The sequence below is a fragment of the Lepidochelys olivacea genome (assembly GCF_965140295.1).
Source record: "Lepidochelys olivacea isolate rLepOli2 genome assembly, chromosome: 5".
Lineage (NCBI taxonomy): Eukaryota > Metazoa > Chordata > Testudines > Cheloniidae > Lepidochelys > Lepidochelys olivacea.
In genome coordinates this window covers 73,707,302-73,720,700 of record NC_140415.1, presented here as the reverse complement: position 1 = coordinate 73,720,700, position 13,399 = coordinate 73,707,302, and positions in this window count along the sequence as shown.

Sequence of the window (13,399 nt, the reverse complement as noted above, 5' to 3'; positions counted from 1 at the left end):
GAAACTCGTAAGCCCTGAAAGAAATCTTGTATAGCTAGCTAGTTGCCAACATGGTGCCTGCATCAATACTGTGGAGGTACCATTCAAGGAACACACCCACAAAAGTTTATGCCAAAATAAATGTGTTAGTCTTTAAAGTGCCACAAGTACTCCTCATTCTTTTTGCAAATTTATCCTGTTTTCCAAATCATATGTCAATCTGAGAACTTTATTGCATATGTAGGGAGAATTAACATTCCAGTGGCATATGGCATGATGCCCTTCAGTTCCAAATAGTATAGGAGATGGTTGTGTCCAACTGTTCATATATTGTGCAATCATTCAGAACCCGCAAATTGTCTAATAAAATGAACCCTCTTCTATTGTTACTTTTTGTGGGAGATTTTGTAGAAGAAACAGCAACAGCATTTGAATGCTATTTATTCAGCTGGGAGGTAATGCAAAAGGTCAGTTTGTGCAGTTCATACCAGAGAGGCTGGACCAGGTTCACCTGTTCTGGTGCAGAATTTGACCTGAGGGCAGAACCCTACTAGTGTTACTCCGGCCACCTTCCCTTTTCCACTAGGCTGGGGAGTAGCTTTAACTTCCACTGGGGGCCCAGTTAGAGCCATTCCCATTGAGTCAGGCTGCTGAGAGGATGTGCTGTATCAGTGAACTCCCTACTACTTGGACATGTCCCTTTCCTTGCAAGGCCCAGTTTTGGGGCTCCACTAGTCTGCTTGGTGAATGAGAGGTTGTGGATGCTTTCGAAGATTGCATCCTCCCAATGGACTTTCCACTGCTTTGGGTGTCCACAGAGGGTAAACATTTAGCATAAATCTGAGTGAATGTAGTCTTCATCTCTGACCTAGTAGAGAAGATAATTCTTGATTAAGCTAAAGAGCTTCCTCTTCCTTCCTTTTGAATGAGTTCAACTTCATCTTGCCTTGAAGCTCAAGTCTGAGGATATTCTATCAAGCAAGCTTCATGAAATGCCTATGCGCCAGCTGAAAGAAAATGAGTACTTGTGGCACCTTAGAGACTAACCAATTTATTTGAGCATAAGCTTTCGTGAGCTACAGCTCACTTCATCACTTATGCCAGCTGTGCAGATATCTATCCTGTAAACCAAAACTGACAATACTAAGTCAATAAAAACATGACTAAACCCATCAAACGCTTTCATCTTGAGCACCTGACTGGAAACTGAAAACTAAAACTTAATAATCCCATCATTTTTTTTTTTTACAGCTGTGTCCTTTGTATCAGTATTGTTCACGCTTCAGCCTAGAGAAGAGAGTGTTTTTCTTGTAATAAGTCCCATTGTAACATGATGGAACAAAAATTTACAGCTGCCTACAAGATTCCACCCCTCACCCCCATACACAATGGTAGCCATGGTTGCCTATAGACCAGCCCTTCACCACGTATATGTAATGTAATACATTCTGTCAGAGCACTATTGTAAAGGAACATAATACAAAGCAATCTCTCAATGCTTCTTCCAAAGTGGGTAAAGGCCACCGCTGATTATTATTAACTCCACTTGTGCTCTGTGTTGCAGTCAGCAGGCTTCCATACCAATACCTCCGAGAATCCTGCTTTACTGGATCTCCATTCTTTTTCAGCTATGGGGGCTAAACCAATGAACAGTTTAAGTTGGAAGCCTAGAGAGACTTTGTTTGAACTGTGTTGCGGTTCGGTAATGCAGCTGGTGGGGATCAAATACAGCTGAGATGGCCACTTAGTTTATTATAATAATAATAATGAAAAGCAAAAACCAGGGCGGTGTTTAAAATTAAGATTCTTAAATGCATGTTTCATTTTGATGTATGACAGTTATTACCATACATATCAGTTGAGTAATAATAGATTGAGGTTTCCAGTTGTTTATAGCATCTTTAATGGACGTGCATCAGTTTTTGACTGGATAATACCCATTCTCTTGTGACTAAAGCTGAAATTCTTCCCAGTTCTATTGGGATATGTCACATGGATTGGGTGTCTATTACTGAGATCTGGTTGGACAATGCAGATGGCCATATTTTGGTACAACAAACTCCCCAAGAGATAATTAATGGCCCGTAGCTGTGATGATTTCATTCAGTTTGCAAAGCATAAGCTGGCCAACTGCTGAGACAAATGTTTGAGTATCTGGCCATTTCCTATCACTTTCGTACACATTAACACTTCAAGGTTCAACTGGGGTATAGACCATGAAGTTAGATGGGGATTTTCATAGATAATGCCAACACCATATCAAAGAACTTATTACCCTCAAGGATTTCAGTGTGCATGCAGACTTCCATTCAGAAGGACTAGCATCTGTCTTAGATATGATGGTCTTTGTTTTTGGCTTGACTCTCTCCTTAATCTAGATCCTTTAATTCCATTGATTGGTCACTGTGGTGACTTTGTTCCCTGCTGGGGCTGAAAGGTTGATCTCTCTTCTATTGTTCAGTGGTGTTAGAATACAGGGTTCTGATATGAGTCCCTGCTTCCAAAGCAAACATATTTTGGATTGTGCATGAGGGTTCTCTTTTGAATTCACAATAGATAGGAATAGACCATGGTTTTTGTTGCAGCTCATACAAGATGGCAATAAAAAGCTTATTGAAGAAAATAAATTGTCAAAACTGAGTTCAGCCTCAGGCAATATAGACCATAAAAAATAAATAAATCATCAACATGATGTACTGCCTCAGTAGATGCCATTTTAAGACATGCAGTTTAACCTTTCATGGGTAACTGTTTTAAAAAAAAAAAACTTCTGTGTTTTGTTTTATCTGCATGTGTAAAACATGGTAAGTTACAAACCCTGGGCAGTGAACTAACTTTTTGTGGTGAATTTCTTAAAAACAATAGCACCACAATTAACAGGCAGCATTTCCCAAGATCTAACTGCCAATACATTGAGTTAAACAGACTGTCTGTAAGACTTCCTGTAATAGCATTGTCTGGTGACCCCCTAATAGCATTATAACAGACTACTTGTCTAAGCCAGGTCTGCATACATAAAAATCAATTAAGATAATAAAATTAGGACAACAGAACTGGATCGAAAGATGAAATATGCACTGCAGCAAAATTGACTGGCAATCATTAAAAGTCGAATCTGAAATTTTACAAATCCTGACAGAAGTGTCAACCATCTATCCATAGCGAAGAAAAGAGGAATGAACCTATCCCAGTGTTTGTAAGTTGTTCTGAGATTCCAGAATGCAGACTGCTATGCATGATCCAAGTATTCTTCCTTTTCTCCTTTGAGTATTAGGTTTTGTTTGGCCTTTAGAAGAAGGAAAAAGACAAAAGATATTCCAAGCAGTATTTTATGTTGTGAAGCTGTTGCCTCCCAATCTTGGACCTATTAAAAGACCACAGACACCCCCGTGCCCCCCACCCCTAATATATGCATGTTTGGAAGCATATCCCATGTAGGTTTTTTGGTTTCCTCTGACTGTCAGGTGTTGAGTCTTTTCTTGGTTTGGTTGCAGTGATGCTATTTACCTGTTCCTGGTCCTCTATGTAAATATATTGGGCTGCTCTGACGAGGCTAGAGAGAGCTTGTTTTGATTTTAAATGACCAACAGGCTGGCAGTGTTTGTCCGAACTCTAGTGTTAGCCGGTGGCTCTCCTGGTGGAAAACAGGAACCCTGCTTTACTAACTGGTTGTAGGGGGTTCATTATCCAACCCAGAGGTGGGACTCGGGAGTGGCTCTCAGATGTAGGGTGTGAGCTGAGTAGTCCTTGGAGAGGATCCCTAAAGCCACCAAGCCCTGGGAGAAGTCTTGGGCTGGATTATGTACTATTCCATGTCCAAACAGCTTCTGTAAAATGTTTGGAGCAGGGTGGGGAACTACCTGTCTGCAACACTGTCAAGGTTCCTCCCCCACTCTGAACTCTAGGGTACAGATGTGGGGACCTGCATGAAAAACCTCCTAAGCTTATCCTTACCAGCTTAGGTCAAAACTTCCCCAAGGTACAAAATATTACACCTTGGACAGGCCGCTACCACCACCAAACTAATACTGGTTACTGGGGAAGAGCTGTTTGGACGCGTCCTTCCCCCCAAAATACTTCCCAAAACCTTGCACCCCACTTCCTGGACAAGGTTTGGTAAAAAGCCTCACCAATTTGCCTAGGTGACTACAGACCCAGACCCTTGGATCTTAAGAACAATGAACAATCCTCCCAACACTTGCACCCCCCCTTTCCTGGGAAATGTTGGATAAAAAGCCTCACCAATTTGCATAGGTGACCACAAACCCAAACCCTTGGATCTGAGAACAATGAAAAAGCATTCAGTGTTTTACAAGAAGACTTTTAATAAAAAATAGAAGTAAATAGAAATAAAGAAATTCCCCCTGTAAAATCAGGATGGTATATATCTTACAGGGTAATTAGATTCAAAAACATAGAGAACCCCTCTAGGCAAAACCTTAAGTTACAAAAAAGATACACAGACAGAAATAGTTATTCTATTCAGCACAATTCTTTTCTCAGCCATTTAAAGAAATCATAATCTAACACATACCTAGCTAGATTACTTACTAAAAGTTCTAAGACTCCATTCCTGTTCTGTCCCTGGCAAGCGCAGCATACAGACAGACCCAGACCCTTTGTTTCTTTCCCTCCTCCCAGCTTTTGAAAGTATCTTGTCTCCTCATTGGTCATTTTGGTCAGGTGCCAGCGAGGTTACCTTTAGCTTCTTAACCCTTTACAGGTGAGAGGAGCTTTCCCCTGGCCAGGAGGGATTTCAAAGGGGTTTACCCTTCCCTTTATATTTATGACAAACACTATTGCTCTTTAGCAACATTCTGCAATGCTCTATTACAGTAGCACTGATTTTACTTGCAAGTCTGTGTAGTGAGACCTCATTTATTATGCTGGTTGGGAGTATAAATAGCTGTGCACATGCTGATATCCAAAGCCATGCAATATTTATTGGAGGAGATGGTGGAGGAAGGGGGAAAGAAGTAAGACTAACTCGGAGAAGATAAAAGCATGATTTTAGAGATAAAATTGAGACTTAAAGAAGATAACTAGTGGGTTTCTGTGGTTTTTTTTTTGGTTTCTTTGTTTCTAGTACTGATTGAGGAGAGGATGAACCAAGTGGTATATTCAAAATGGATATTCTACAGGCAATCTCTCAAGTGTCTGGACACAGTCCTCGAGACTTCTTCTTCTTAACAACTGTAAAATGAATGCTATCACTGAGCACTTATTTTACTGAATGTTGCTATAATTAAATCCAGCTATATGTTGGTAGATAGAGTCTGAGAGAGAGAAATCAGTCAGTTCTAAGAGTACTGATGAACCTAAATCTGCATGTGTTGTAAACCGTGACAGATAACTGGCAAATCTGTGACTATTCTTAGGGCACTTCACCCAATATTCTATCAGTAGCGACAAGACTGTTTGAAGAGTGATGTACAATGTGTATTGCACATAAAGTTTTATAAACATGCCATGTGGTGGTTTTTTTTTTTTTCTTCCCTCCTGGATGTTGCTGTCTCAAGACCATAATGTGATTAGGATTCAGAAAGAAGCACTAATTATTTTCTATTCTGAGCAGGAATATTTCCAATATAGATACACCATGCAGTTGCCAAGGGATTTCTGTGGAAGCTTGTCTGTAAATCAGGACAGACAAGTATTTCCCAGATCATTGCAGAGTCTGCTTCATCCATGCCAAAGCTCAATGGTTATCTAATAATCTTGGTGTAAAAAAAAAACAAAACACAAACCCTGAAGGCTTTTCTCATCTCATTGGAGATAAAGGTACTGAGATTGAAAAAAGCAAAGAGTCCTATCCAAAACTGTATTCTGCCAACTTAGCTTCCCAGTGATACAACCAATTTCCTTCACTATCCTTTCCTATCTTGGGGAATGGAATCCTAGCCTAGTCACTCTAATATAGACAAGTGACACTTCCATTGTCTCCACAATAGCTGAATGGTGGTGGGGAATGTTTCTGGCAGACCTAAGAGGTCACTGAAGTCTGTTTTAACAATTTCAGTGACTCATTCAGGGGACTGAATTTCTCATAGCTCAACTGATCATCTGGGTGAGTCCAGATTTGGGCAGTTTGGCTGTGATCTGTGGCTTGCTGAATGCAGAATGGAAATTGGCTTGCATGATCTCCTTGCTCCATATTGTTAGCAGCTCTCTACCTTAATATCAGACCAGGCATATACTCCTGGTTTCTCTTGCAGGCCAAAAGGAAGCACAGATAGGGCATGATGCAACTTTTCACAAATGTTCAGCCATCCAGCAGATGTGGGTGCTGAGGTGATCACTATATAGAGAGCTATAGAAAGAACAAGACTGATAGTGGCCTATCATTTCCTGATTACACAGGCCTTTTCAGCTATGTCCTCTGGGATGGCTGAGACGGGTGCAAAGGGTTCTGGGAGAACTTCATTAGAGTGCTGTCTGTATCAGATGTTACAATGCACTTTGGGATCAACTGCTGCAGAGACACTTGATGATTAGGAGAACTGGTAACTCGGCTACCCAGACACAAGTAACTTTTCATCTACAAAGCAAACCAACTATGCCTGAGAACAGTAACTTCTATAGCCCTTCCTCTGACCAAGGTCAAAGAATGGTTGAATGGCACAAGCAGGAAACCTGATGTGCTTACAAACACACACAACCCAATGAGTAGATGGGCCTTTGACTGGCTAACAAAACACCTACTTCATAGCACCCTGAAGTCATCGCTGGTCCCTCTGTCACTACCTAAAGTGTTAGTGAACATTTTGGGAAACGATATTGTTAAATTCTGGTACTCTCTTCCCCTAGTCCAGAACACATGTGATTCCCATTGACATCACATTTTATTTCATAAAAGGCTTATTTTTTGGCAATGATGAACAAGTCACACACATTCCGGCTGCACAGCCTTTTAGCAAATTGAGATATTCTGCTAATTGATCTGATTATTCAGCCCTCAGAATAGCATAGAGACAGCACTTCTGAAGATAACTAATGATATTTTATAAAAAATTTTCAAATTCTGGCTATCTACCAACATTCCTTCTCTGTGCTGATATCGACACTGAATGCAATTTAACACAAGCTGAATAATTCACCAGAAATCAAGATAACTTTTGAATCTGGAAACATTTCCCAGCCCATAATAACAAGTGAAACATAAGACCTTTATATTTGCAACACTAGCTATATCTCATATCCGCTCTAGAGAGTGAATACTCAAATTGAAACTAGCACGACAGATTACTCTAATACTTTGTGCTGGTGTGTGTGTGTGTGTGTCTCCATATAGATAGATTAAAAAGTAAGAGGATATGTAATGTTTAAAAATTTGTCACTTAGAAAATCAGATTCAAGGGTCCTGCAGACATAGATTGGTGACAACTAATGTAATCAACTTATAATAAATGTAGATCTGTAGCTATAATATTAAATGTAGGCAACTTGTAAATTCCAATTTCCGCTGATCTGAGTGTCTGCTAAAAGTGAGCTTTCTTCTGCATTTAGTGCTTCAGAGATAGATGTGAAATTCCGGGCACAAGTTGATTGCTGATGCTTCAAGTACTGCAACCACAGTAAAAGCTCAAAGCACAGTCTTTGCTTCTGTGCAAGGCTGAGATGATCCTCTAAAGTCTCTTTGGGACTCTCCTTTCCAGGAAAGTAGAGGATGGGAGGGTGGGTGGTTTGGCCTCTCTTTCTCTCCAATTCAAGAAGCAAAAAGGTTTCTTTGGTCAGATTACAGGGGAACTGTGGATTTCTCCTATTTTAGTGATTCTTCAGCATAAACTTGGTAACTCAAGCACAGTTCGGTGTTTAGGGCATTCACTCAATGCCCCTGCCTGAGCCCCTCGCCCACTTAAGAATAGTGTTGATAACTGCTGTCTCTGGAATTTAGGGCTAGCTTAAAACAGGACCAGACTATAGAGATATTCAGTCTACTTCCTGCTTCTTCTTCAAGAGAAGGCTAAGCATGGCCACAAAAACTATGGAATAGGTTAGTTGGAGATGAAGGAAATTCCCAAGGTATGGAACTGCTTACTCCGCTTCTGTGGCTGGAAGTTGACAGTTTTTGGCCAGTCCCTCTCCTGCTCTGCATCTCATTCTCCACCGCTTCTGTCACTTTTCTCAGTGGAGAGCCACAGGTTCTCACCCAGCCATGAAGCCCCAGGCAAGTCTGTATTTAGCAGTCTTTTACTCTGAGGAGGACCCCTTTGAGCAAAAAGCTTTGGGTCTTGAACCCACATAGAAAACCTAGACCTTGCTTCCCTTCCCATCCAGATGGGTTCCCACCAAGTCCTTTGATTTCTTCAGACAGCTTTTAGTCCCTCTGCCCTCATATCCACACAGATCTTATCATAAGAAAAGAACAACCTAAAGGAAGAGAAAAGCCCAGACAGTCCCTTTGACTGACAAAAAACTAGTCCGTAGCCCTCTTCAAATTTGGGAAAATGTTCCACATCAGCCTTGGTCACTTGACTCAGATTGGTTCTCTTCCTACAGGACATGTTTGAGCTGGTGACTCTTACTCACTTCGCCCTTAAGATCCTCAGAAGCTTACATCTGTAAAAATGCCTACCTGACTTGCATGTGCAAAGACTACAATGGACAACTTGTATATGTTTCTATAGACAATCAATTAATCTTAATAACATGGTTTCCTGGTTTTGGGGGTGTGTGTCCATGTGCAGATACCCCAACTGGTGCATTCAACTGCAGTAACTGCACATGCAAATTAGATGTTTCTGCATGTGGTCCTGGATTTCTGAAAATCTGACTTGTCAGGTAAAATATCTCTTAATTCTTGCTTTCAGTTATAACAGAGTTGCCTAAATGGAAAGGAGTACAGCCATCCATTAGAAATACATTTTACTGAGAAATTAAATGTACAGTAGGCTAGCAACCACTTATTAGTGTTTAATCTTTCTTGTTTAACTGAATTATCACCAAAAAGGAAATAATCATTCTTTCGTGTGTATGTCACTGTGTGGTTTTAACAATTTAGGTGACTCATCCAGAGGATATAGAGCAAGAGACTTAACTTTGTATTCAGCTATTGCTGGAAGCTATTTGAGCTGGAGGCAGTTTTCTTAAAATGCAACCAAAGAGAAATCACACTTGCTACTATCCTTGGGGGGAAAATAGTTTAATATATCCAAAACCACAGCCCACTCATTAGATAATAGAAAAAGTTTTTGGGATTGTAAACATAAGTGATGCACTGATCCTGCAAGATGCAGTAAACCCTGAATTCAGATTGATTTTAGCTAAGTGGAGGGCGCTACCCGTCACACCAAGGTTTCAGTACTAAGAGGCAGTCTTACTGGAACACTGTCCTGGATCTAGCATCTGCTAATCCAATAGATGCTATAGAAGTGCAAAGCATTATTATTTTATGATTATAAAGTCAAACAGTCACTAACTGCTATTTTACCTAATGATTAGAATAGCAAAATAAATCACAGCTATTTCCTTGTAACTGCCAACATTTTTTTTCTGGTCTTTTGCTTTGCTGATTGGATGGCAGGAGTAGGTTCTTCTAGCATCATAGTAGGTATGATTACTTAGGGGGGATTATTTTGTTCAGCCTGTTGCAAAATAAAGGCTGACCCTTTGGTCTCATGGGGCCTTCTCTATGCTCTCCTTCACCTTAGTTTGCTTTCTCTTGTGTTTTTCACTGTTTTGCTGTCTGTGTGATCCAAAGCATCTGTCTTGCCATTTTGTTTCTCTTTGGAGAAGCCAACATTTCCGCTCTACCTTTTCTACTAACAGCTAGCAACACACAGGAGTCAATAACTTTTTGGGTTTTTAAAAAAGTCTTCATAGTACATTGTTCAGTTTCTTATAAGCTCCTCATTCAGATTTGATTCACCTCTTCGCTACATTTGAATACCATACATCAGATGGTGCTGTAGACACACTATTGATAGATTCTAATTCTTTTCTATCCCTGTGGCACTTCCCCCCCCCACACACCTTCCTCCTCTTTCACATTTGTGTTGAACATAATTCTGATCTTCTAAATAATCATCTAGAATTGACACCCCTCACTTTTTGTATTCAGTTCCCTGATCTCAGAACTTGCAAAGCTAATTGCAAATATGACTTAGTTCAGGTACATTCTGTAACAGCGATGACTGAAGTCAGGGGATACTGATCCCTGACATGTGACAGGTGTGTAGCGTTATAAAGATCTAACCCAGGTCAGGTGACTGGGACCAGGAAATGAAGTTTAGTTCTTACCAGCAGCAAGGGTGTGTCACATCCTCTTACATGCATTCCATTGGTTGTCTATGCCTTTTTCTTAATATTTTAAGGTTTCAGAAGAGCTTCAGGCAACAGATTTTGAATATGGCAGTGGATTAGAAGTTAGGAAATAAGTTTTATCCCCAGCTCTGCCAATGACATTTTCAAGAGAATATCCATCCATAGTACCTTTGAGTGTAAATCACTGCATAAAAGCTAAATATCCTTATTATTAAGAGCCACATTAATTGTAAACTCTTTGGGAGCAAAGACTTTTTTTTTTTTTGGTTCTGTTTTGTACAGCACTTAGCACAATGAGGTCTGGGTCCATGGCTGGAGCTTCTAGGTGCTACGATGATACTAATAATATTTAGTATTTTAATCTTTACCCTACCCATTTCTCCATCCCCCACTTTGTCCGGCAGTGACGTAAAGTGTTAATTTCCTTTCTTGTTAATTTGTTCTTAGTTTTTGCTTTTTTGAATGGTTTTCTTCCTAAGTTCAGTTTTGATAAAACTTGATCTCTTCTGTCATCTCTGCTCTTATTAGGGGCATGTAGGCTGAAGTTGACAAGCTGGTGGTGGAGGGGCTATTATAGATTGGGCAGAAGGTCAGGTCTACTTTGTTCAGTAGAAAAGCAAACTGTACCCAGTGTGAAGGGTTGGGTCACAGAGACCCCCTTGGGACTGCCACCTGATGTGCTGAGACTACCTCTAAGCCCATTTTTCCTGCCAGCTTGGGACTTCAGTACCCTGCCTTGTTGAGCCAGACCCGCTAGCCTGCTGCTACCCAGACCCAACGTCTGATCCGCGCCTCCAAAGCTGCAGGCTTAACTGAAAATGGCTGAAGAAGTGCTCCTGTCTCTCCCGGCTCCAGGAAACCTACTACACTACACTTGATCTTAGCCAAAAGGCCGAGAAGCGATATCTTCATAAATGATCTGGAGGATGGATCTCCGCAAATTTGTGGATGATACTAAATTGGGAGGAGTGGTAGATACACTGGAGGGCAGGGATAGGATACAGAGTGACCTAGACAAATTGGAGGATTGGGCCAAAAGAAATCTGATGAGGTTCAATAAGGATAAGTGCAGGGTCCTGCACTTAGGACGGAAGAACCCAATGCACAGCTACAGACTAGGGACCGAATGGCTAGGCAGCAGTTCTGCGGAAAAGGACCTAGGGGTGACAGTGGACGAGAAGCTGGATATGAGCCAGCAGTGTGCCCTTGTTGCCAAGAAGGCCAATGGCATTTTGGGCTGTATAAGTAGGGGCATAGCGAGCAGATCGAGGGACGTGATCGTTCCCCTCTATTTGACATTGGTGAGGCCTCATCTGGAGTACTGTGTCCAGTTTTGGGCCCCACACTACAAGAAGGATGTGGATAAATTGGAGAGAGTCCAGCGAAGGGCAACAAAAATGATTAGGGGTCTAGAACACATGACTTATGAGGAGAGGCTGAGGGAACTGGGATTGTTTAGTCTGCAGAAAAGAAGAATGAGGTGGTATTTGATAGCTGCTTTCAATTACCTGAGAGGTAGTTCCAGAGAGGATGGTTCTAGACTATTCTCAGTGGTGGAAGAGGACAGGACAAGGAGTAATGGTCTCAAGTTGCAGTGGGGGAGGTTCAGGTTGGATATTAGGAAAAACTTTTTCACTAGGAGGGTGGTGAAACACTGGAATGCGTTGCCTAGGGAGGTGGTGGAATCTCCTTCCTTAGACGTTTTTAAGGTCAGGCTTGACAAAGCCCTGGCTGGGATGATTTAATTGGGTATGGGTCCTGCTTTTGAGCAGGGGGTTGGACTAGATGACCTCCTGAGGTCCCTTCCAACCCTGATATTCTATGATTCTATGACCTCTCCAGATACCCAGCTCCCAGTGGCTGCAGGTGAAAAAAGCAGCTATGAAGAAGTTGCTCTTCCCCTCACATGCAGTGCTGTGTCCCTGCTCTTAGGATAAACAGCTTCACAATAGGGAGCGCTATAGAGTGATTATGTGTAGCAACTTAATGAACTCTGCTTTCAGGGAGTGCTTGATGAGAGAGGCCACTATCTGTGGAGGAAGGAATAAAGCCAAAATGTTGCACTATCTCTTTGTTTGCTCACAGAATGTGGTGTTAGCAATGGGATGGCTCTTGCAGGGATGTGAAATCCAAAACTAAGCATGTTGCAAAATCCCTGCCTTGCCTTTCTCCTCTTCCCCACCCCCGCCTCCCAAAAAAACCATCCCAACAAGAAAACAGTCATCATGGCAGCTTCCCAGATTCTGTTCCCAAGCAGATGGCCATGAAAGGGGATGTGCTGAGCAACTGGACATTCTTTAGATTGCAATGGGAAAACTGAAGTTGTTATAAGGCTGGATAAAAAAAGAGAACGAAGTAAGAGCAGCCACACAATTAGCTGTAAATGTGTAAAGGCTACTAGGTGCTCTAGCAGCATCTGGATAGGTCAGCAATAGACCTTGAGGATTCAAGCAAAATCCTGAAGTTTCTAAAACCTTTTCATCTATGAAAGATATCTTTATGTAAGGGGACTGTTGCTCCCTTACTAACATTCAGTGGGGGTGTTTTAGTTGCTTAAGGGTGTTGCCAGAGAAGTGTCAAGATGCCTTTTCAAAGGATGAGGTGACCAATTTTGATGATTGGGTCAAAGGTGTCCATAATAGGCCAAAGACAGCCAGCGAAGTTGCTCTCAGTACAACTAAAGACACAGCCCAAAGTAGGAAAAGGACTTATAATTGCAAGTCCAGTGGGGCTCTCATCAGACCTGGTGACTGTGTACCAGTTCGTAGCCACAGATGCTAGAGACGTAATAAAATACAGGACAAATGGGAGCCAAATCCGCACACTGTGGTCACCCACAACAATCCCGAACTGCCAGTGTACGCTATCCAGCCTGAAAAAGGAGGTCCTGAGAGAGTAGTACATAGGGACCAGCTAAAGCATTGGACTTTTAGTCTTACCAGGGCCTGTAGGAGGCCCAGAGCAGCATTTCCGGAGGAGACTAAAACCAATTGGGTAAACCGAAACCCTAATGGGAATGGCCAGATCCCTCAAACTGACCCAGTATTACCCGAGAACAGGGAAATATGAGTAACGAACCACCAGTTTTAAGAAGGTCCCAGAGGGCTAATAAGGGTGTACTTCCCGTTAGACTTATGTTATTGGTTCTATGTAGTGT